Source organism: Sus scrofa, chromosome 12 (assembly GCF_054392235.1).
Source record: "Sus scrofa isolate SSC_HxYL_T2T_F1_AM1 chromosome 12, Sscrofa_HxYL_maternal_Yorkshire_Landrace_v2.0, whole genome shotgun sequence".
NCBI classification, from domain to species: domain Eukaryota; kingdom Metazoa; phylum Chordata; class Mammalia; order Artiodactyla; family Suidae; genus Sus; species Sus scrofa.
In genome coordinates, this window is record NC_139394.1 from 8,797,698 (window position 1) to 8,816,085 (window position 18,388).

General features: G+C 43.0%; 2 long non-coding RNA genes across 13 annotated transcripts in view; one reads left to right on the top strand and one right to left on the bottom strand.

The window, feature by feature from the left end:
- LOC102165993 (uncharacterized) overlaps nucleotides 1–2,548 on the bottom strand; it is an 82,832-nt gene extending 80,284 nt beyond the window's left edge. For all 3 annotated transcript variants that reach the window (XR_014820804.1, XR_014820802.1, XR_014820803.1), the window contains exons 1-2: nucleotides 2,334–2,548; nucleotides 151–252 (exon numbers count right to left, since the gene is read on the bottom strand). This is a non-coding gene — a long non-coding RNA (uncharacterized LOC102165993). The remainder of the gene's footprint in view (nucleotides 1–150; nucleotides 253–2,333) is intronic.
- Nucleotides 2,549–2,634: 86 nt separating this feature from the next.
- The window catches only part of LOC102165790 (uncharacterized), a 194,516-nt gene continuing 178,762 nt past the window's right edge, over nucleotides 2,635–18,388 (top strand). For 8 of the 10 annotated variants that reach the window (XR_014820788.1, XR_014820790.1, XR_014820793.1 and 5 more), the window contains exons 1-2: nucleotides 2,635–2,766; nucleotides 6,696–6,964. This is a non-coding gene — a long non-coding RNA (uncharacterized LOC102165790). The remainder of the gene's footprint in view (nucleotides 2,767–6,695; nucleotides 6,965–18,388) is intronic. The other 2 variants (XR_014820795.1, XR_014820794.1) reach the window with 1 other exon arrangement.

Sequence of the window (18,388 nt, forward strand, 5' to 3'; positions counted from 1 at the left end):
CGAGGGGTTTAATTCCACGAAAATCATAAGCATCGGAAGCATGTATTCTAATAAAAGATTTCAACTGCCACAGGTGTGCACCTGCCTCCCAGCCATAATAATTCTTCCAATAAAATGAGCAAAAGGGAAGGAACAACTTTTTCTACATACCAGTGCTTTTGTTGGGGGTGTGTCCCACCAGCCATGGGCTGCAGGTACAGATGGGCACGTCAGCTGAGACCTGAGGAGGATCACCAGCCTTTGCTTTTCAGTCTGCAGAGATTCACAATGAAGAAACAGGATATAGCAACCAGCGCTGGCAAAACTGGTGAGTAGGGGAGTGGGTGGGCCCCCCATTCCTGCTGTATTAAAAAAAAAACTGCAGAAGCCTCAAGTTTGAGTTTAGACTGTTTGATCCCAGGGCAAGATAGAAGACAGTGGTATTAAAAACAAGCCAATTCTAAATTAGTTTTAAAATATACCTTAACAAACACTTTCCCCTCAGCACACTTTGGTATCATACATAAACAGAGAGAAGAATAAGCCTCCTACTGTCTTTGAAATAGCCTCATGCTTCTAGATTCACATAGAATTCCAGGAAAGCAGTTCTTTGCGTCTGTGCATTTGGAGGTGAGGATAATGTGGGGTGAAGTGTGAAAGCTTACTGTTCCAGAGTTCTATCTCCTGCTTCCTGAGATGGGGAACTTGACCTTGGAGCCACAGGAGGCTGGAGGAGTACAGGTTGGGAGCAGGAAGAGGAGGAAGTGAGCAAGGGGACGATGCCTGGGAGGGCTCAGGACAGTAACCAATTCCTTTGCTGGGGGGCAGGTGGAAGACTGCAGGTTCATTATCGGGCAAACTGTGAGGGCAAGGGAGGAGGGAGATTTCCGGAAGTCTCCCCCTCTCCCTCCTGCCTGCTCCCCTCCTTTTCCTTGCAGTTGATTTTGCAGGGAGCAGCGGAAGGAAGGATGTATCAAACCCAGAGAAGAAAGGACCCCTGCCACTTGCCCCCACGACACCGACTCTGAACTGCAGCAATAGTGTGGCAGGGGGGCTCTGCAGAATAACTGCAGCCTGGGGCAGGAGGCAAATCCGATTCCAAAAAAGGGCTGTTTTCTTTAGCACCAAGAGCCCTGAGTAGGTACAGGCTCCATATCAAAGGAAAAGGGATCAAGTCTGTGCCACCTCACATCAGGTCCTGGACTGGAGGTGGGGGGGCTGGGTCCAAGCCCAGAAGATTTCAGCCAAACACCAGCTGAGTTTCTGGACCACATTTTGTGGCTCTTCCGCGCACACAGGCAAATCAAAATACAATCTGACTCCATGGGGCTACAACTGGTAGAGGGGAGGGCTGAGCAACTGGGAGGGGCTGGCAATCCCCCCGGGGTATTTTCTAGGTCTTGAAAGGTAACTTTTGTTTTATTCTGCTAGCTTTCTACCAGTATGAACTCCCCCCTAGGGGAGAGATGGGTTTTAACTAGCATTACAATGAATTTCACCCCCTGAACACAGAATGTAAAAGATTCCAGGAGCCAGCATCAGAGCTTCTTTTTGGAGAAAGTATGGGCCTCCAAATTCGCACAGAATCCAGGGACAGCTGGTAGCACCAGGGACTGCCTGCTTTTTGTTTCTAGCCCCATTCACCTTCCAGAGCAAACCTTAGAAGGCAGGCAAGCATCTTGATCCTGAATTCTCAGCTGGAATGAGAGAAGCCTAGCTAAGGGGGAAATGATTTGCTTTCAATTACTTCGGATGGGAAGGAATAATTTTGCAGTAGGAATACCTACCTATACTGGGAAAGGAGTGTGAGAGACTGTGTTGGAACTGGTCATTGCTTGTCCTATTCCCTGGATCTCACTGAGAGGAACTGAAACTTTTTATCAGACATCCTAGCACCTCCATATTTTTCTGGGTCTGCTGGGTCCCGCGAAGCTGTGACTATTGTTGCTTTCTCTCTAAGTTATATTTTCTGTGAAAAACGTTGGGAGGAGTTCCCATGGTGGTTCAGCAGTTAACGAATCCAACTACTATCCATGAGGACGCAGGTTCAATCCCTGGTCTCAGTGGGGTAAAGATCTAGTGTTGCCTTCAGCTGTGGCGTAGGGTGCAGATGTGGCTTGGATCCTGAGTTGCTGTGTCTGTGGTGTGCAGCTCCGATTCGACCCCTAGACTGGGAACTTCCATATGCTGCAGGTGCAGCACGCCCCCCCCCAAAAAAATAGAGATACACAGAAAAAAAGCCTTATGAGCTTTTAAGAACTGGTGGCCACCAGAAAGGTGTACATAAGAAGACAAGAGAATCTTGAGTTTGCTATTTGGGGAGTGCTTCATTGCTCTCTAGCTTTGTAACCTACCTTTTTGAGTCAGATGCCAACGAAGGTCTTCCTGCCTGGTGTCTTGAGAGCCAGTAGAATGAGACCAGATTGGGTTCTGGAGCAAAGGGAAGCTTTACTCGTTGATCAAAGGAATGAGAGGTGCCAGGTCTCACTCTAGAGCACATGCTGCCCACACGGGCTCTGGGCTCAGCGGTCTTGTGGGGTTCGGGATGCTGCAGAGGGGGTGAGTTCTCACGGGAAGGGGTGAGTTCTCACGGGAAGGGGTGAGGAATTCTCACGGGAAGGGTAGAGTTCTCGCGAGACTGCACAGCCTCTCTGTACACGGCCCGCCACCGCCATCTTGGACTCAGAGGTCCTGCAGCAGATCTGCGCTAAAAACTCTGGTCAGAAGGCGCTGGTTTCCAGGGTTGTGCGTGCTGCGCCGTATGAACCCAAGGAAAAGAAACAAAAGGTTAGACTTTGTTTTATTACCCAGATTCTGTTTATATTTCCCAAGAATTGTTAACAGGTTTTGCCAGTGACGGCTTTTCGCCTTTGCTGCAATGAAACCCTAATCATCTTTCATAGGGAAGAGGGGCTGGTGGCGAGGGGACGGCTCTCGGAGATGGAGAGAATCTGCATTATGCCTGTCTCTAACCATCTTTTAACTTTTCATCGTCCATGCGCGTTTCCTGTGAAAGACTTATCATGTGCCGTGTCACTCACTCATTCATTCAACAAACATGTATCCAGCACATGCTTGGAGCGGAAGAGGGCTAAACACTGTCTCTGTTTTAAATTAGTAATTTTTATTGGGACCATTATCACTTTACCACATACTTAGGTTAAATATATAAATAAATATTCTCTCCAGCTCCAACTCAATCTTGAAATGAACATAATTTTAAGATTTTTCTCCTGTGATATTCTGCAGCTTTCAGTTACCACGGGTCACTATCTATTTAAATGGCATTAAATCCAGTCCTTTGACTCATAGAAGAGTCAAATTTTACTCAATAATTCAAGAGTCCTTAACTTTTTTTTTTTTTTTTTGAGAAAACTCAATGAATAGTCTGACCCTACATTTCCTGTGTACTGGAAAGTCAGTGTTGCTATGTATGCCTATGGATTCTCTTGACATCAGGGTGTTTCACTGTTTTATACTTTGCTAATTTTACCTTCAAAGAAATTCTAGGACACTTTAAATTTTTTCTTAAAGAGAGATGAAATTTATTAAAATTATTTTTTCTTTTTTAAAATATATTTTTATTAGGATATAGGTGATTTACAGTGGTGAGTCAATTTCTGCTGTACAGCACAGTGACCCTGTCATACACACACACACACACACATATACACGTACATACATATGTACATATACACACATACATACATACATATTCTTTTTGTATTATCTTCCATTATGGTCTGTCCCAAGAGCCTGGATGTAGTTCCCTGTGCTATACAGTAGGACCTCATTGCTTATCCATTGCACATGTAATAATTTGTATCTGCCAGCCCCAAACTCCCCATCCAGCCCACTTCTCCCCCCTCAGCAATCAAAAGTCTGTTGTTCTGTCTGTGAGTCTGCTTCTGTTTTGTAGATAGGTTCATTTTTATCATATTTAGATTCCACATATAAGTGATACCAGAATTGACTTACAATGGCAATGTTGTGGTAGTTTCAGGTGCACAGGAAAGTGAATCTGTTACATATATATTTATGTTACATGTATCTATGATATTGATATATATGTATCAATATCAGTTCTTTTTCAGATTCTTTTCCCATGTAGTCTATCACAGAATACTGAGTAGGTTTCCCTGTGCTATAAGTAGGTCTTTGCTACCGAATTTGTGGATAGTAGTGAGCACTGTCTCTAAAAGTTATGTTTCTCCAAATGTCACCCCCCATCCCTCGGGGCCCTGCAGAACTTTTGAGGGAGTGCTTCTTTGAGAGACGGTGAGGGAGGCACAGATACATGCCAAGCACACTCTCCCTCGCTTCTGCATTCTTCCTGAGCTAGAGATCCCAGGCCTCTCTGCAACCCTGGGGACCAACTGCAGTGTGTCCTAAAAGAGGGCGGGTGTGAATTTTGAAAATAACGTTAAAAAGGGCTTATGTGGAGATAGCTTATCACGGTCCACAGACAGCCTCCCAGTGCTTCAGCTGCTCAGAGTTAACAAGGATTTGTCAAGAGTGAGTGCTAAGCCAGGATCCCTCTGTGTTGGCCCCTGAGGCTAGTGCTGGGGATGAAGGTGCCTACGGCAGGCCTCCTGAGTCCTTGGCAGGGCCAGCATACTGGTGGAGGGTCAAGTATATGGCCCGGTTCAGCAAAAATTAGCAGTCGCTCCAGGTGGTGGCATTGGTCATTCACGTCCCTAAATGACCAGATCACATCAGGATAGCGCTGAAATCTTGTTTGCCTTGGTGCAGTCTTCCTAGTCAGCTGCTCACCTTTTATGGGCATCCATTCACAAAACAAAAGTGAAAGAGATGGAAAACTCATCTAAACTAAAAAATTGGAAGAGCAGTGATTGTAGAAATCCGGTCTGGTTTCAGGATTTGGGATGATTTGTGTTTCTGTGGGGGTTTTCTTGGACCTGCAATGAGCATTTAAAAAAAAAGCAAAACTATACTGTGTTCTCAAATTTTGACCCTTGGGCCCGTTTATTATCTGAAGTCATGGGATCCACAATTGTAGGACCCAGGATCTTTGAGGGACCAATTGTGACACATTCTGTTTTCGAGGGCTGTTTCAAATCTAAATATCCTTTGTCAGTGATTTATGATCTTCCACGATTGTTTGTTTAGTTTCCTTGGTTTGAAAGAAAGAAAAAAAAAGACAGCTTTTAGGGTCAGCCTTTAGCGAACAGCAGCTGGACATCCCCACAGCCTTTGGCTTCTGCTCTGACCTGCGCATCATGACCAGCAATGTGACATGTCCCCAGCCCGTCAGGGGACATCCAGAAATGCCACTCCCTCTGTTACAAGGAGGGTTCTGCTGGTAGGGGTTGGGGGGTGATCAGCAGACCTGGCTGATTCAGATGGAATTCCGCTCTTCACGTTCAGGCATTTTGGGTTTGAGAAAACCCCAAACACTTTGAGCCCCGGGCACTTTTTCCATTAATTTTTTAAACTGATGTGTATGTCCAGGGAAATTTAATACCCAGGTTTCTGATTCATTTACACTTAACTCATCAAAATATTGTTCTGTAAGAGGCATTCAGTGTCCAAGAAATCTTAAGAGCCTTTTTATAAGCTTTTAAACTTCTCTTAAACATTAAGAAACAGAAGTTGCAGTCTCCCCAAAGTAAACAGGAGTGAATCCCTGGTGGGGGGCAGGGAGAAAGAGGTGGAGAATAGGCGCCAAGACACACTGACCTCAGCCCTTGAGACACACCAACCCGGAGCCCAGGATTTTCCAGTCCCCTCCTGGCATTCACCATCTCACCCACAATCAGGGAAACAATGGGTGGTTCTACCTTTTTGAATTCTGAAGGCAAAGACAAGCTCTTTTAGGGGCCCTGCTGTTGGCAGAGAAAGCTCCCAAGGGTTCTCCAGAGAAGGGTAGAGACTCCAAAATTTTACTTCCAGGCAGGACCCTTTTTTTTCCCCCTTCAAAGAAAGTCCTCATAATGTGTCCTTTCATTTATAATTTTATGAAGGTCTCAATTGAACATGTAAAGAAAGTGGAAAAATTCTAAGTTGCCGTAGATGTTTGGCAATTTTCCCACTCCACTAAAATCCCCGCCCCCCTCAGTGAAATGGTTTCAGAGCTTCCAATAAAAGGGGGAGGAGGACCTTGAGGGCAGCTGTCTGGAATCAGAGTCTTCACAAAATACATTTGTGCTTTAATTATTTGGGTGTGAGCTACTTCGCTTTTCGCCTGATTTCACTGGGCTTCCTAGGGTAAAAGGGGACACTCTTGCATTCCCCAGTGCCAGTAATGGCATTGTAAATAAAACTGGGAACTCAGGTATTTTATCTCATTTTACCAATTAATCTGCAGCGTAGTAAATGTCACAGAATCTAGCATCTCATTTGTTTATTGTGCAGTTGTTCTCATGTTTCCAGAAAGAGGAGGAAACGAGAATAAATGAAATCATCAGTGATAAAAATTTTGTTATTATTTTTTTTTTAATTCTCATAGTCTTGAGCAAATACAGAAAGCATTTACATTCAGAAAAGAAGCCAAGGAAAAATGTTATACAATGCTTTTCAGATTTATCGACTATATTATTTATTAAGTGGAGGCTTTTTTTCTTGGTCTCAGTTTCAAGTTATTTGTATTCGCAATATCTATTTTTCTCCTGCTGTGTTTTAAACAGATTCAGGCCTTCTAAAAACTGGTATTTTACTCAGGTCAAAATATATTTTCTGTTCTTCCATGATTTCAGGTGCAGAGATCAAGATCTTTTACACACTGTAAAAGCTGGTGATTACAGAGCAGATCAAGAAATAAGAAAAGTTGGAGGCTCAGCCAGGCAAGACCCTTGTCATAAGAGTGCAAGGGAAAATGTGTTTTGTGAATCCTGTGCCGTATTTGTGGATCCAGTGCCAGCGTGGGCTATAGATGGTCTTCCTTTGCAAGGACCTTTCCAGCAGAGTTTCTTGAGACACGTTTTTTGGTAATGTGGTCCAATGTTGCTGTAGTGTTAGCCATTTGGTAAGGAATGCTTGATATCTCTAGGTTGTCTGATATAGTGGTAGAGATTTTTGAGGAATTGGCTTTAGAATTTCTTCCAGGAGTTCTAAGAGAAGATGAAAGCCATCCTTCTGAATAACAGAGTAGACCTCTGAGTACTTTACGATACTCATCTTTTACTTACTATTGAAATGTCTCCCTTTTTTAGTTATGCTGCGAGCCACACGGCAAGTCCAATGTCTCCCTTTTTTAAAAGTCGAATTTCAAATAGCATTATTATCATATTCCCCAAAATATTGTAGTTTACTGTTAAATTCTTGGTATTTTTAAACTGTTTTCTTGTTGATAAAAAGTTAAAATGATTTGGGAGTTCCCGTTGTGGCTCAGTGGTTAATGAATCCGACTAGGAACCATTAGGTTGCGGGTTTGGTCCCTGCCCTTGCTCAGTGGGTTAACGATCCGGCGTTGCTGTGAGCTGCGGTGTAGGTTGCAGACGCGGCTCGGATCCCGCGTTGCTGTGGCTCTGGTGTAGGCCGGTGGCTACAGCTCCGATTAGACCTCTAGCCTGGGAACCTCCATATGCCACGGGAGCGGCCCAAAGAAATAGCAAAAAGACCAAAAAAAAAAAAAAAAAAAAAGTTAATATGATTTGTATCTTTATATCTGCTTTTGCTTTTTTTTTTTTTTTTAAAGAAACCTCCTTTAGAATGTTTAATTTTTAGCATTCCCCAAACCTTAGGTGTAGGATGTGTTCCAATACTGCTTTTGTGCTTTTTTCTTCCACTTAATTTTTTAAAGAGCCCTATTGAATTACAGTTGATTTACAATGCTGTGAGCTATACAACAAAGTGATTCAGTTATACATATACACATACCCATTTTTTTCAGATTATTTTCCCATATTGGTTATGGCAGAATATTGGGTAGTGTTCCCTGTGCTACACAGCAGGTCCCTGTTGACCGTCCGTTCCAAATACAATAGTGTGCATGTGCCAATCCTAAATACAATGGAATATTATTCAGCCACAAAAAGAATGAAGTAATGCCATTTGCAGAAACATGGAAGGAACTAGAGATGATCATACTAAGTGAAGTAAGTCAGAGAAAGACGGACATGGTGTGATCTCACTTATAAGTGGAATCTTAGAAAATGACACAAATGAACTTATTTACAAAACAGAAACAGACTCACAGAGTTCAGTAACGAATTTATGGTTACCAAAGGGGACAGGTACGGGGAAGGGATGAACTGGGGATTGGGGATTGCTTTTGTGCTATTTAAATTATCAGTTGGCAAAGGAAATTCTTGTCACTGGAGGGTAAGTCTACTCTTATTTTCAGCTAGTTTAAAATGTTCCTTTTTTTTTTTTTTTTTTTTTTTGACACCCACAGCATTTGGAAGTTCTGGGGCCAGGGATCAAACCCTCGCCACGGCAGTGACAGGTCCTTAGCCCACTGAGCCACCAGAGAACTCCAAAGTTTTCTTCTCGAATCAAAGTTCCTGTAAAAAGAAAACAGCTTCTGTGAATCCAGCTGATACTTATTAGATAATTTCGTTCTGTGAGGTCTATGATCACTCTGTTTACTGTGACAAGGGCCCCATTTCATAACTGAGAACATTGTGACGTAAAGTAGTCACCTGATGCAGACATTGATTCGATAAACCAGTACAGCTGCTTGCAGTGCCAGGTTACTTGAGAATGTTGTCTGAACAGCCCTCCTAACCCCCCCTTTTTTCTTTCTTGGCAAGTTCCTGGGCCAGGGATCCAATCTGAGCTGTAGCTCTGACCTACGCCACAGCTGCGGCAATGCCAGATCTTTAACCCACTCTTCTGGGGCTGGGGATCGAACCCGGCACAGCCACAGAGCCAAGCCAGATCATTAACTCACTGCACCACAGCAAGAACTCCCTGGACGGTCCCCTTGTGATGAAGTTGGGTTAATGACCTAGTATGAAAACCGGGACTTCAGGTTGAGAACATGTGATAGAGCTGGTCACATTTTCTTTTAAGTTCATAAGAACAATTCTTGTCCCCAGAGGCATATTTGCTCATCTTAGTTGTATATGTATATTTCTAGTAATTATTTGCTCATTGGTTCACTTAATGAATATTGTCTATTGGGTGGATAAGGCTGGAAATAGAAGCAGAAAGGTCATATACCTGGCTGTAGGTGAGATGTAGGGAGAAATAGTTGGAAATCCATGTCAGGAGGTTTCATGCAGGTACTTTGCAAAGCACTTAGCTTTTTCTGATGACTTTCAACTTGGCCATGATTTCCCATTTAGGAAACTTGTATCCTATTTTGCTAAGAGGACAGGAACATGTACAAACACCCCAGAGTTAACGTCTTTTCTGCTCTATAAACTTCACCTCAGGTAGGTCTTTGGATTTGTCATGAAACATCAGATTAGCCTGATTGAAACTGTGATTCCTAGTTCTGGAAATATGCTAATGATGCCAAAAGCTCTGCTTCCTTTTTTGTTGCCGTATGGCTCTTAGTCACCAGGAAAGGAGAGAGTGAATTTCCAATTTATTTCCAATTTTAAAACCTTTATTTGAACATTAAACATTGTTTTTTATTCTAGTTAGATTCTAAACCTTTCTTACAGTAATAGTAGAACCCACACCCCCCCCCCCCATTGCCTTTTTCTTTATGGGCCATCAAACCAGAAGAAAACACTAATTAAATGATCATTAGCTTGAGGAGGAATAATTATACGTAGATTTACATGTTGCCTTTTATGTTCAAAGAACTGCTTAGGCATCAACTAATTAATCTATAAATGAAGAATACTTCCAGCATTACTCTGTAATTAGACAATCTCAGGGGACGCAAGAGGATTGCCAAGGGGGAGTTCAACAGTTTTGCAGGCCTCTGTGGCATTTGTTTTTTTCATTGCTCAGGTAAAATGGCCAGACCTGAATTCAACTGTCAGCTCATTACTCTTATTTACAAATAAATTCTTTTTAAAAAGGCCAAAGTTACGTAACTGATGAGGAATTGGAAATGAAAACAAGTGAATAACCAAAAGTATTGCCTTTAATCTGAAACTTTTTATTTTTTAAAAACTTTATTCCCCATGAACAGTGAACTTAAGTGAGTCTGTTTCATGATTTTTGGTAGAGTGAACTTTCTTTTCTGTACGGGTGTACTCATTTGCAAAAGCTGTTGCTCTGTGTGTGTGTGTGTGTGTGTGTGTGTGTGTGTGTGTGTGTGTGTGTGTGGTGGAGGGGTAGAGAATTAATAATTCTTTCAGGCCTTGGTTTTCTCAGTGTTAAGGATATGAGAGAGAATGGATCCTAAATATATATTGAGAAAAATGACAAACAATTTTGCAAGTGTTTTTGGCAAACCAGTGTTTGTGACCATAAAGTTGTTTCTTTATTAGATGTTGGAAATCCCTGCCCTGTAATGATGGATACAATAAAGTGTGGTGTGTCTTTACAAACTCATGACCAAATTGCAAAAAATCAGGGATCATTACTAGTAACAAAAGGTGGTTCTCAGTGTTCTTAGCTGTATGTTGGGTTGGAAGGTATGTGATATTAAAATGTTCAGCCTCTGTGACCAGACGGTCACCAGCTTTCCCTGAAATACTGTTAGTCTTCTTGGCTTCAAGAAATAGAGGGATGTGACAATAAGAGAATTCAAGTTTCTGGATTTGTTTGTTTCAGATGAGCTTGTGTGGAATACTGATCTTTCTCCAATTCACTAACTAACTTGTATGTGAAAATTACACGTTTGGGGGAAAGTAGCCTCCATCAGTTTTGAAACTTGTAGCTCAGCACTTATTTATATTAACTTCTCTTTTCCCCCTCACCACTTACTTGCAGTAACTTAAAAGTGATGATCCGCTTTTAAATTACAGTGTGCAAAGTGGGTGTCTTTGGAAGTTGTAACTTAATTTCCTCACTATGAACATGCAGGTTCCAACCTGTCAAGACAAGCATAGATTTACCATGCCACACAGGCATTTGATATGAAATTCAGAAAGTTAGGATTGTTAGAAGAACTAGAAAGCACAGATTGCACTCAATTTGGGCAAAGATAAACAGAAAACATGCTTTTTTTTTTTTTTAAATGAAATCAGAGATTAAATGAGCTGATGGAATCAAGCCTAGACATTCACATAAGCCAGAGTGGAAAATTATAGACTAAAATACATCTGATATCAAAGAGAATGACTCTCTCCAAAAGCCCTCACTTTTTATTGGGATCAAGGATTTTTTTTTTAATAAGCTCAGCAACTCCTAGGATTTTAAAAAGAAAAATAAAATCTTCCAAACAGTATGGCTTTTATCCAACACTTTTGTGATTTTCAAATGACCAGATTTGAGACTTTTAATCATCTCACACCTAGGGATTTTTTAATGTGTGTTTTAATTTGTGAGGCATGTCCTCAGACAAAATGACTCATGAAAAACAGAATCAGCCTAATCTCCCAGTTGGCCCTATTCCTCTATTAAATCAAGAAAGCCAATTTTGCCTTGGGATTTTAGAGTGTCCCCAAGTAGCCTTTAAATTTATGCAGTGTTCATCTTGCAGCTATGATCACTGGTTTCTTTTGAAATGCACTTAAGCTCTGCTTAAGTAAATCCATTCATGGACAATTATTTGGGAAATGGGAAAATCCTTTTCCAGGTGGAACCTTTCTTCCCGGGCCTCCTTATAACCTGAGTTGATACTCTTTTGGTTCATACAACCCATAGGTCCCACTCTGAGCCTGTTTTATAGAGGCCATATATTTGGTGATATGTAGCCTTGAAATACAGTTGGAAAGCATGGAGGAGCTAACATAATAGCCTTTGAGGGTTACTGGTGGCCTCTGAAATTATATTTCATAGAAAGTCCCCGCTGGCTAAGATCTCCCTTAAAGGGGAAATAGATGAATTCTATTGCATATGTCCTCCTCCCCCCCCCCCCCGCCCCCAGGAAATCAAGCCTCAGTTCTCTTGGAGTTGACAATGTGAATGTCCCTGTAATTTTCCCTCAAAGGTAAAATGACACTGGTTAAAAAAACAAAAGCCTTCTGCATCAGGAGTCACTGTAGGAGTTTGAATTACCTGATCACAAAACTTACTTGTGCCTCTAAATGCTCCCATTTATTTATATTTTATTATATTTTATTTGCATTGATAATAGGATGCTTGCTCTGCTTTCCCAGTGCTATGCTTTTATGGATCGGGTAAGCACAATTCATGATGTAAGCTCAGGTCACTTGATGTCCTGAGGTATCCACCATGTTTTTTCAAAAGAAGGTACTGATCTTTGGAAGACAGCATAGATTTGCTCCAAAATCCTGGAGAGGTGTGCAGTCTTCCTTGATGATGCTGTCTTGGCAGTTGCTAACATGACAGGGGAGGCAAAGCAGCAGTGTAGTTTAAGGAGTTCTAGCTCTAGCATCATAAAACAGTTACCGAAGGGCAGGTTTGGAGCTGAGAGACAGTACCTTGATAATTGGCCATATATGTTGTCATCTGTTGTAAGTCCATAGCAATCTCAGATATATTAAATGTGACACAAAGTAAAGGTATGTGTTTACTTATTTAAAATCAAAAGCAAAACCAGAAGTCTGTTAACATTTCCGATTGTGCCGGAAATCACGTGAAAGTCTTAACGACAGCAGAAAGGAGGACAGCGTCATCGGCAGAGAAAGTCTAGGAGAATAGTGAACCCGGTCTCATAAGGAGAGCGACAGCTCATTTGACTCGTTCGCTGGCGTGCTACAGCTTTGCCCCGCAGGGAGAGGCTCTTCCTACTAGTATCTTATCATGTTTTGAAAGCAGAGGCTTAAAAATCCCAGCTAGGCTGGCTCACTATGTGGCCTTGGGACCTTGCAAGCTTACCTTGTTTTCATCTTGCAAAGTAGGGTGGATAGAGTTCCTGCCCTGTGTTGGGTGACCAGCTGCCCTGGTTTGCTTAGGCTTCTCCCAGTTTTAATTCTGAAAACCCCAGGTTTTAGGTAACTCCTCAGTCCCGCACAGATCGGTACAGTTGGTCATTTTCTGAGAAGCAAATAAGAAAATGTGTGCAATATATGTGGCATGGTACCTGGCACATAACGATTTTTTATTTTAGTCCATGGATTGGAAGGGGTCAAACATTATCAGTTTTTCCTTCCATGCATCTTGGATGTGCTTTTGTAAAATAAGAGGGAAATACAACTTTCCATAACCAGCTGTCAGATTTGGTCAGAGTCTTCCTGGAGACCAAAAGGAACTCGTGTCCTCTCGGAGGACATCCCAGGGTAGGAGGGTTCCCATTCCAGGGGTAGAGATGGCTCACGTATTGAATAGCTCTGTGCAGAAGGGCATTTTGCAGTTTTTGTTTCCTTTGTGCTGCAATGATGTGGCTTTCATTTCAGCCCTGGTCTTATGCCCACAGACATTTTCAGCCTGAAAAGCCTGTTGAGTCCCAAAACTTCAACCTTATACCCTTCCTCCTAATCACAACAACCAACGTATATGAAACACTTTCTATGTCACAAATGACCTTTAAGCACTTTTACATCTATTAACTCATTAAACCTAATAGCAACTCAAGAAGTAGCAACTGTTGTTTCCACCCCCCCTCCTCATTCTTCTTCATAGGGGAAGACACCCAGACACAGCTGGAGAAACGAGTGCGGAGCATAGGAGTTAGTCGGGTGGAGCTGTGGTACAAATTGGGCGGGCTCTCCTCCTTCAGTCTTAACTTTCCTCACTTATAAAATGGGCTAATAGTAGCTGCTCGCCTAACTTGCAGGGCTGTTAACACAGTCTCATGATTTGGTATCTGTGAAAACACATCAGCTTCCGAATATTAGATAAACCTGCTCGCATGCTTTCCTCACACTCTTATTTGCTCACCCTTACCGCACACTCTGAAACTGCAAATGTTCTCAGAGATAACAGGGCTACCCTAAGCAGATCCCCTCTTTAATCAAGGGAATGACTCCAAGGAAATACGGGTGAGATTTAGAACAAAGAATTGTCCCACGTCCTCAGGCCAGTGATGCCCCCACTATTATCCCCCCTTTCCAACAACACTTGTTGCTATGAGACAACAAAATCCAAAACAAGCTCCCCAGCATCCCAGTTGCACAGGACAAAAGTGGACCATGCAGCTTTGGAAATGGGAAACAGACGATAAACTTTAGTTGAGGGTTGAGTTACCATCGTGCAGCCTCTAACTGCAAACTAATTAGAATTCAGGCCTGTTTCTAAGAAGCCAGTGGAACAATGATGTCCTTGGAGCACAAAATAAAAGGGTCACTACATTGGAGCTTGGGTTTGCTTTGGATTACGAAGCTCAGCAGAGACGGTGTGGTGAACACGGTGCAAATTATTCACAATTCCCTGGCCCCTGTTTAGCACCCACCCACACAACACTCATTCTGATTAATGGAGCCTATATATGCACGGTGACATCAGCATCGGAGCGCCAGAGCATTAGAAATCTCACCAGGTGTGGCTAGTTTATTTTCAGGTGTGGACAGGATGGTCATTAAACACAGAGCCAGATTTGGTCTCCTACCTAAACTCAACACCTCTGCCACTCCACCCCTGGCAGCATTTTCATGCCTGCAGAGCCTGCCTTTTCCTTGTTGGGCATGCAAACCTTTCACTCATCGGAGGCCCAGAGGACTTTGGAAGCCTCGGATGTGTCAGTATCAGTCAACTAATGGAAGCCATGTGTTTGCAGAATGGAAAAAACCTGGCATCTTAAGGATCCAGACTGTCTCACTGTAAATGAGTCTAAAGCAGAGACTTTTTGAGCCCTTTTTTCTTCTTAGGTAGTAGATCCGTGGCCATCTTGCTGATCACCTATTGCTAATGCTATTCCAGGAGTTCCCTGGTGGTGCGGCAGGTTAAAAGGATCCAGCATTGTCACTGCTGTGGCTTGGGTCGCAGCTGTGGTATGGGTTTGATCCCTGGTCCCAGAACTTCCACATGCTGTGGGTGTGGCCAAAAAAAAAAAAAAAAAAGAAAAGAAAAAAAAGGATAGTGCTATTCCAAATGATCCCACTCGGAAACAGGAAGGGCCCTTTCTCCAGCGCAAGGGAAGCGGCTGAGATTTATTGAGTACGTATTAGATCCTGTGCCATTTATTACTCCAATGGCATAGTGGTCACATCCACTGCTGTGTTCTCAGTGCATCTACTTGCTCAGAGCTCTGTCTTGACAGATTTATTTAATCCTGACCCTAGTGGGGCGATAGGTGTCGTCATCCCCCTTTTATGGAGTGGAAACATCCTCCGGAGACCTGAGTAACATTTCTGCTGATGGAGAGGAATGGGGGTAGGGGTGGGAGCCCACTACAACTTGTATGCTTTTTGCCCCTCATGGCATAATACATGGGAAAGATAGAAATTATGGTGCTAATTTTATAGCTAAGAAAGCTAAGTTTAGGGAGTTTGAGTAAACTGTCCAGGGACATGTGGCTGGTAAATGACAGTGAGAGAATCTTAGCACAGTATTTAAAATAGTCTGTGTAGAGTTCCTGTCGTGGCTCAGTGGTAAGGAACCTGACTAGTGAGGACCCGGGTTCGATCCCTGGCCTCAATCAGTGGGATTAAGAATCAGGCATTGCTCTGGCTCTGATGTAGGCTGGCAGATATAATTCCAATTCGACCCCTACCTGGGAACTTCCATATGCTGCGGTGCAGTCCTAAAAAGACAAAAAATAAAAATTAAATTGTCTGTGTCGTCTTCTGTGCTTGACCACAGGGCAGACTCTGACGAGAAGGATAAGATTTCCTGATAGACAGATGAAGTGCATGATGAGGGCAACAGTGTAACAGCAGAAGCATCAAAAGAGGGAGAGTTTTTTTTTATAAAGACTTCAGCCGTCTTGTGGAAATGCCAAATAATCAAAGCTGTCATTAGGAAAACAATAAAATCTTTTGGACTTCTTATGATTTTATGTTTTTGTATCTTCAGTTAAAAAAAAAAAGGTCAAAATTTCAGTGGCTAGAAATAACCAAGGCATATCATTTATTTGTGCGGCACAGTCATGGGTCAGCCAGCCCTCCGTCTTCACTCAGGGAAGCAGGTTTCCAGCAACTGAAACAGCCCTGGCCTCACTGCCATAGGGAGGTGGCCCGGGCCACTGTCCACTGTCTCTTAACATCAGTCTTCCACTGGAAAGTGTCTTTCTCCTGTGGTCCCATGCCGTTGGGCAAAGCAGGCTTCACAGCACACTGGACTTAAGGAGGTAAGGCTGGACAGTTCCACCACAGGTGTGGGAGGAGAAAACCCAGCCTCCTGGGGGATAAACAATGATAGATAGATAGATAGGTAGATAGATAGATGGATAAGATGGATAGATAAGATAGATAGATGATAGATGGAGGGATGTGGAGGACAGTAAGCTTTTCAGTGTTTGGGGCTCCCAAATTGCTTAATTCTTTCCAGAAGGGAAGACGCAAAGGCTGGATGCTCTTTCCTCTATTTGAACAAATTGAAGCAGCAAGATTCCACCATCCCGTTTTCTCTCCTAGCCCCTGCAGTTTGCTCCTCCTCCTCTTCTGCCTTCCACCTCTGCCCCAGCTGATGAGGACCTGCTTTCTCTCTGGAGGGATAGTGAGGCCGATGACTTCTTTCATTGATGGTCTCCGAGCTGCTTTCTTGGGCGGTTTCATAACAGCCTTGACATCTGAATCGCCTTCAATTCAGAGCAGAGCTAGGCAGCCTTGCTGCTCTTGGTGAGAATGAGGCTACGAGCGTGCTCTGCAGGGGTTCCCTGGCTTCCCTTTTTCTCACCTCATCTGAAGTTCTTCCTGCTGACCCTCTCTTTTCACGTTAGCATCTGAACCCTGGAGAGCGAGATGAAGGTCACCAGTGAAGAGGTCAAGTGAACCTTGGGAGTCTTCTGTGGTTTCCCTCTTTTCTCCTAACCTGTGGGGCATCCCCCTTCCTGCAGATGTGTAATTTCAGAAAACAATCTGCCTTGTCAAGGAGCAGCCACCCCCACCATGTTCACCCCAACACAGTTACCTGTGCAGTGCACTCCGGCACCCAGGCTCCAAGTCCCCTCTGTTTGCTCCCCTATCGCTGGCTCTTACCGGTTTCATCCTTTCTGGAGATGAAAGGCTGTGTCTGAAAGGTCAGTTCTGATGATTCTGGGCCGTTTAATTAAAGTCACCTGAATGGCTCACGTCTCTATTGCAGTCATCCTAAGGCCTGGTTTAGCTCTGACAAAGCTCCCAAAGGAATACATTTTGACATTTCTTCAAAAATTGCTTGCAAACTGAGATGTTTTCAAAAGTAAGTTCTCATTAAAAAAAAAAAACAACAACAAAAAACAAACAAAACAAAACTTCCTTCTTTTTCTTTTGTGGTTCATTAGCATCTTCTAAAAATTTTTTTCTCTCTCTTTCTACTGGAAACTAGAAGTATTTCACCCTGGCTTGCCAAATGATTTCTATCTCAGTAGAAAAAGAACTTGCTATTTCCTGAAAATCTACTACCATTACCTTTCCCTTTTAAAAAATACATTTTGTGCTGGGAATCAAAGTAACTTGATAACGAGTTAATGAAAACAAATTAATTCTGTCTGCAGTTAAGAGAGTCAGCTTGGCCTCACAGTTATTGTATTCACTTCTCTGGACTTGGCACTTTCTGGGTGTAACACTGTTAGGGAGTCTAGGTATTTTGGGGAAATAAACAAGGGCATACTATTTTCCCACTGGAGGAAGGTGATTATGTATGTGTAAATTATTTCAGATAATTCTGCAGGGGTGGGTGGGAGAAGTTTCATTCTAACACATCTGGCTAATTGCATCTAAATTATCATTGTGACCCTCTATTATGTGGACAATTGGCATTGAATCCTGGGATGCAGAATAGGAATTTTAAAAAGCGTTTGTGTGACAGCTGCAAAAACAGTGTTCTAATCATCCTGGGTCTGTCTTTCCGGAACGGGATTGTATCGCAGTTGGAGAGGTGTTCTGACCTTCACTCCCTCCTCCCCTTCCTACGAGCCTTTATGCTCCCAAAGACAGCACATGCTCAATCCATAACCTTTCTGTACTTGGAGAAAGACCCCCCCAGTTTAAGTAAATACGTATCGTGCAAAGCTGGTAGGTTTCCGCACTCTTGTAGAGCCACTGGAAAAGGTTGCCGTAAAAGTGACATAAAGGAAGTGCTAGGGAGCTAGAGGCTACACTTTTTGTTTCCAGTTGTCCAGTCATATAGCCACGTGTCGATGAGACAGGAAGGATGCTGGTGATGCACGGAGGTAACGACAGTGTGGTGTATGATGGGGAGTGAGGGCTGGACATCTAAGCTGCCAGTATCACTGTCTGCGGGTTTGTGCTTGCTCTTGCTTTCCAGAGAATATCAAATCATACTGTAGAGGGAATCAGAGGTAATAAACGGTGGCATCCCAGTAGCCTGGTGTGGCCTCTTCTGAACAAAAATAAAATGTCAAGAAGCCCTTCTTCTTCTCCCGTTGACCTAG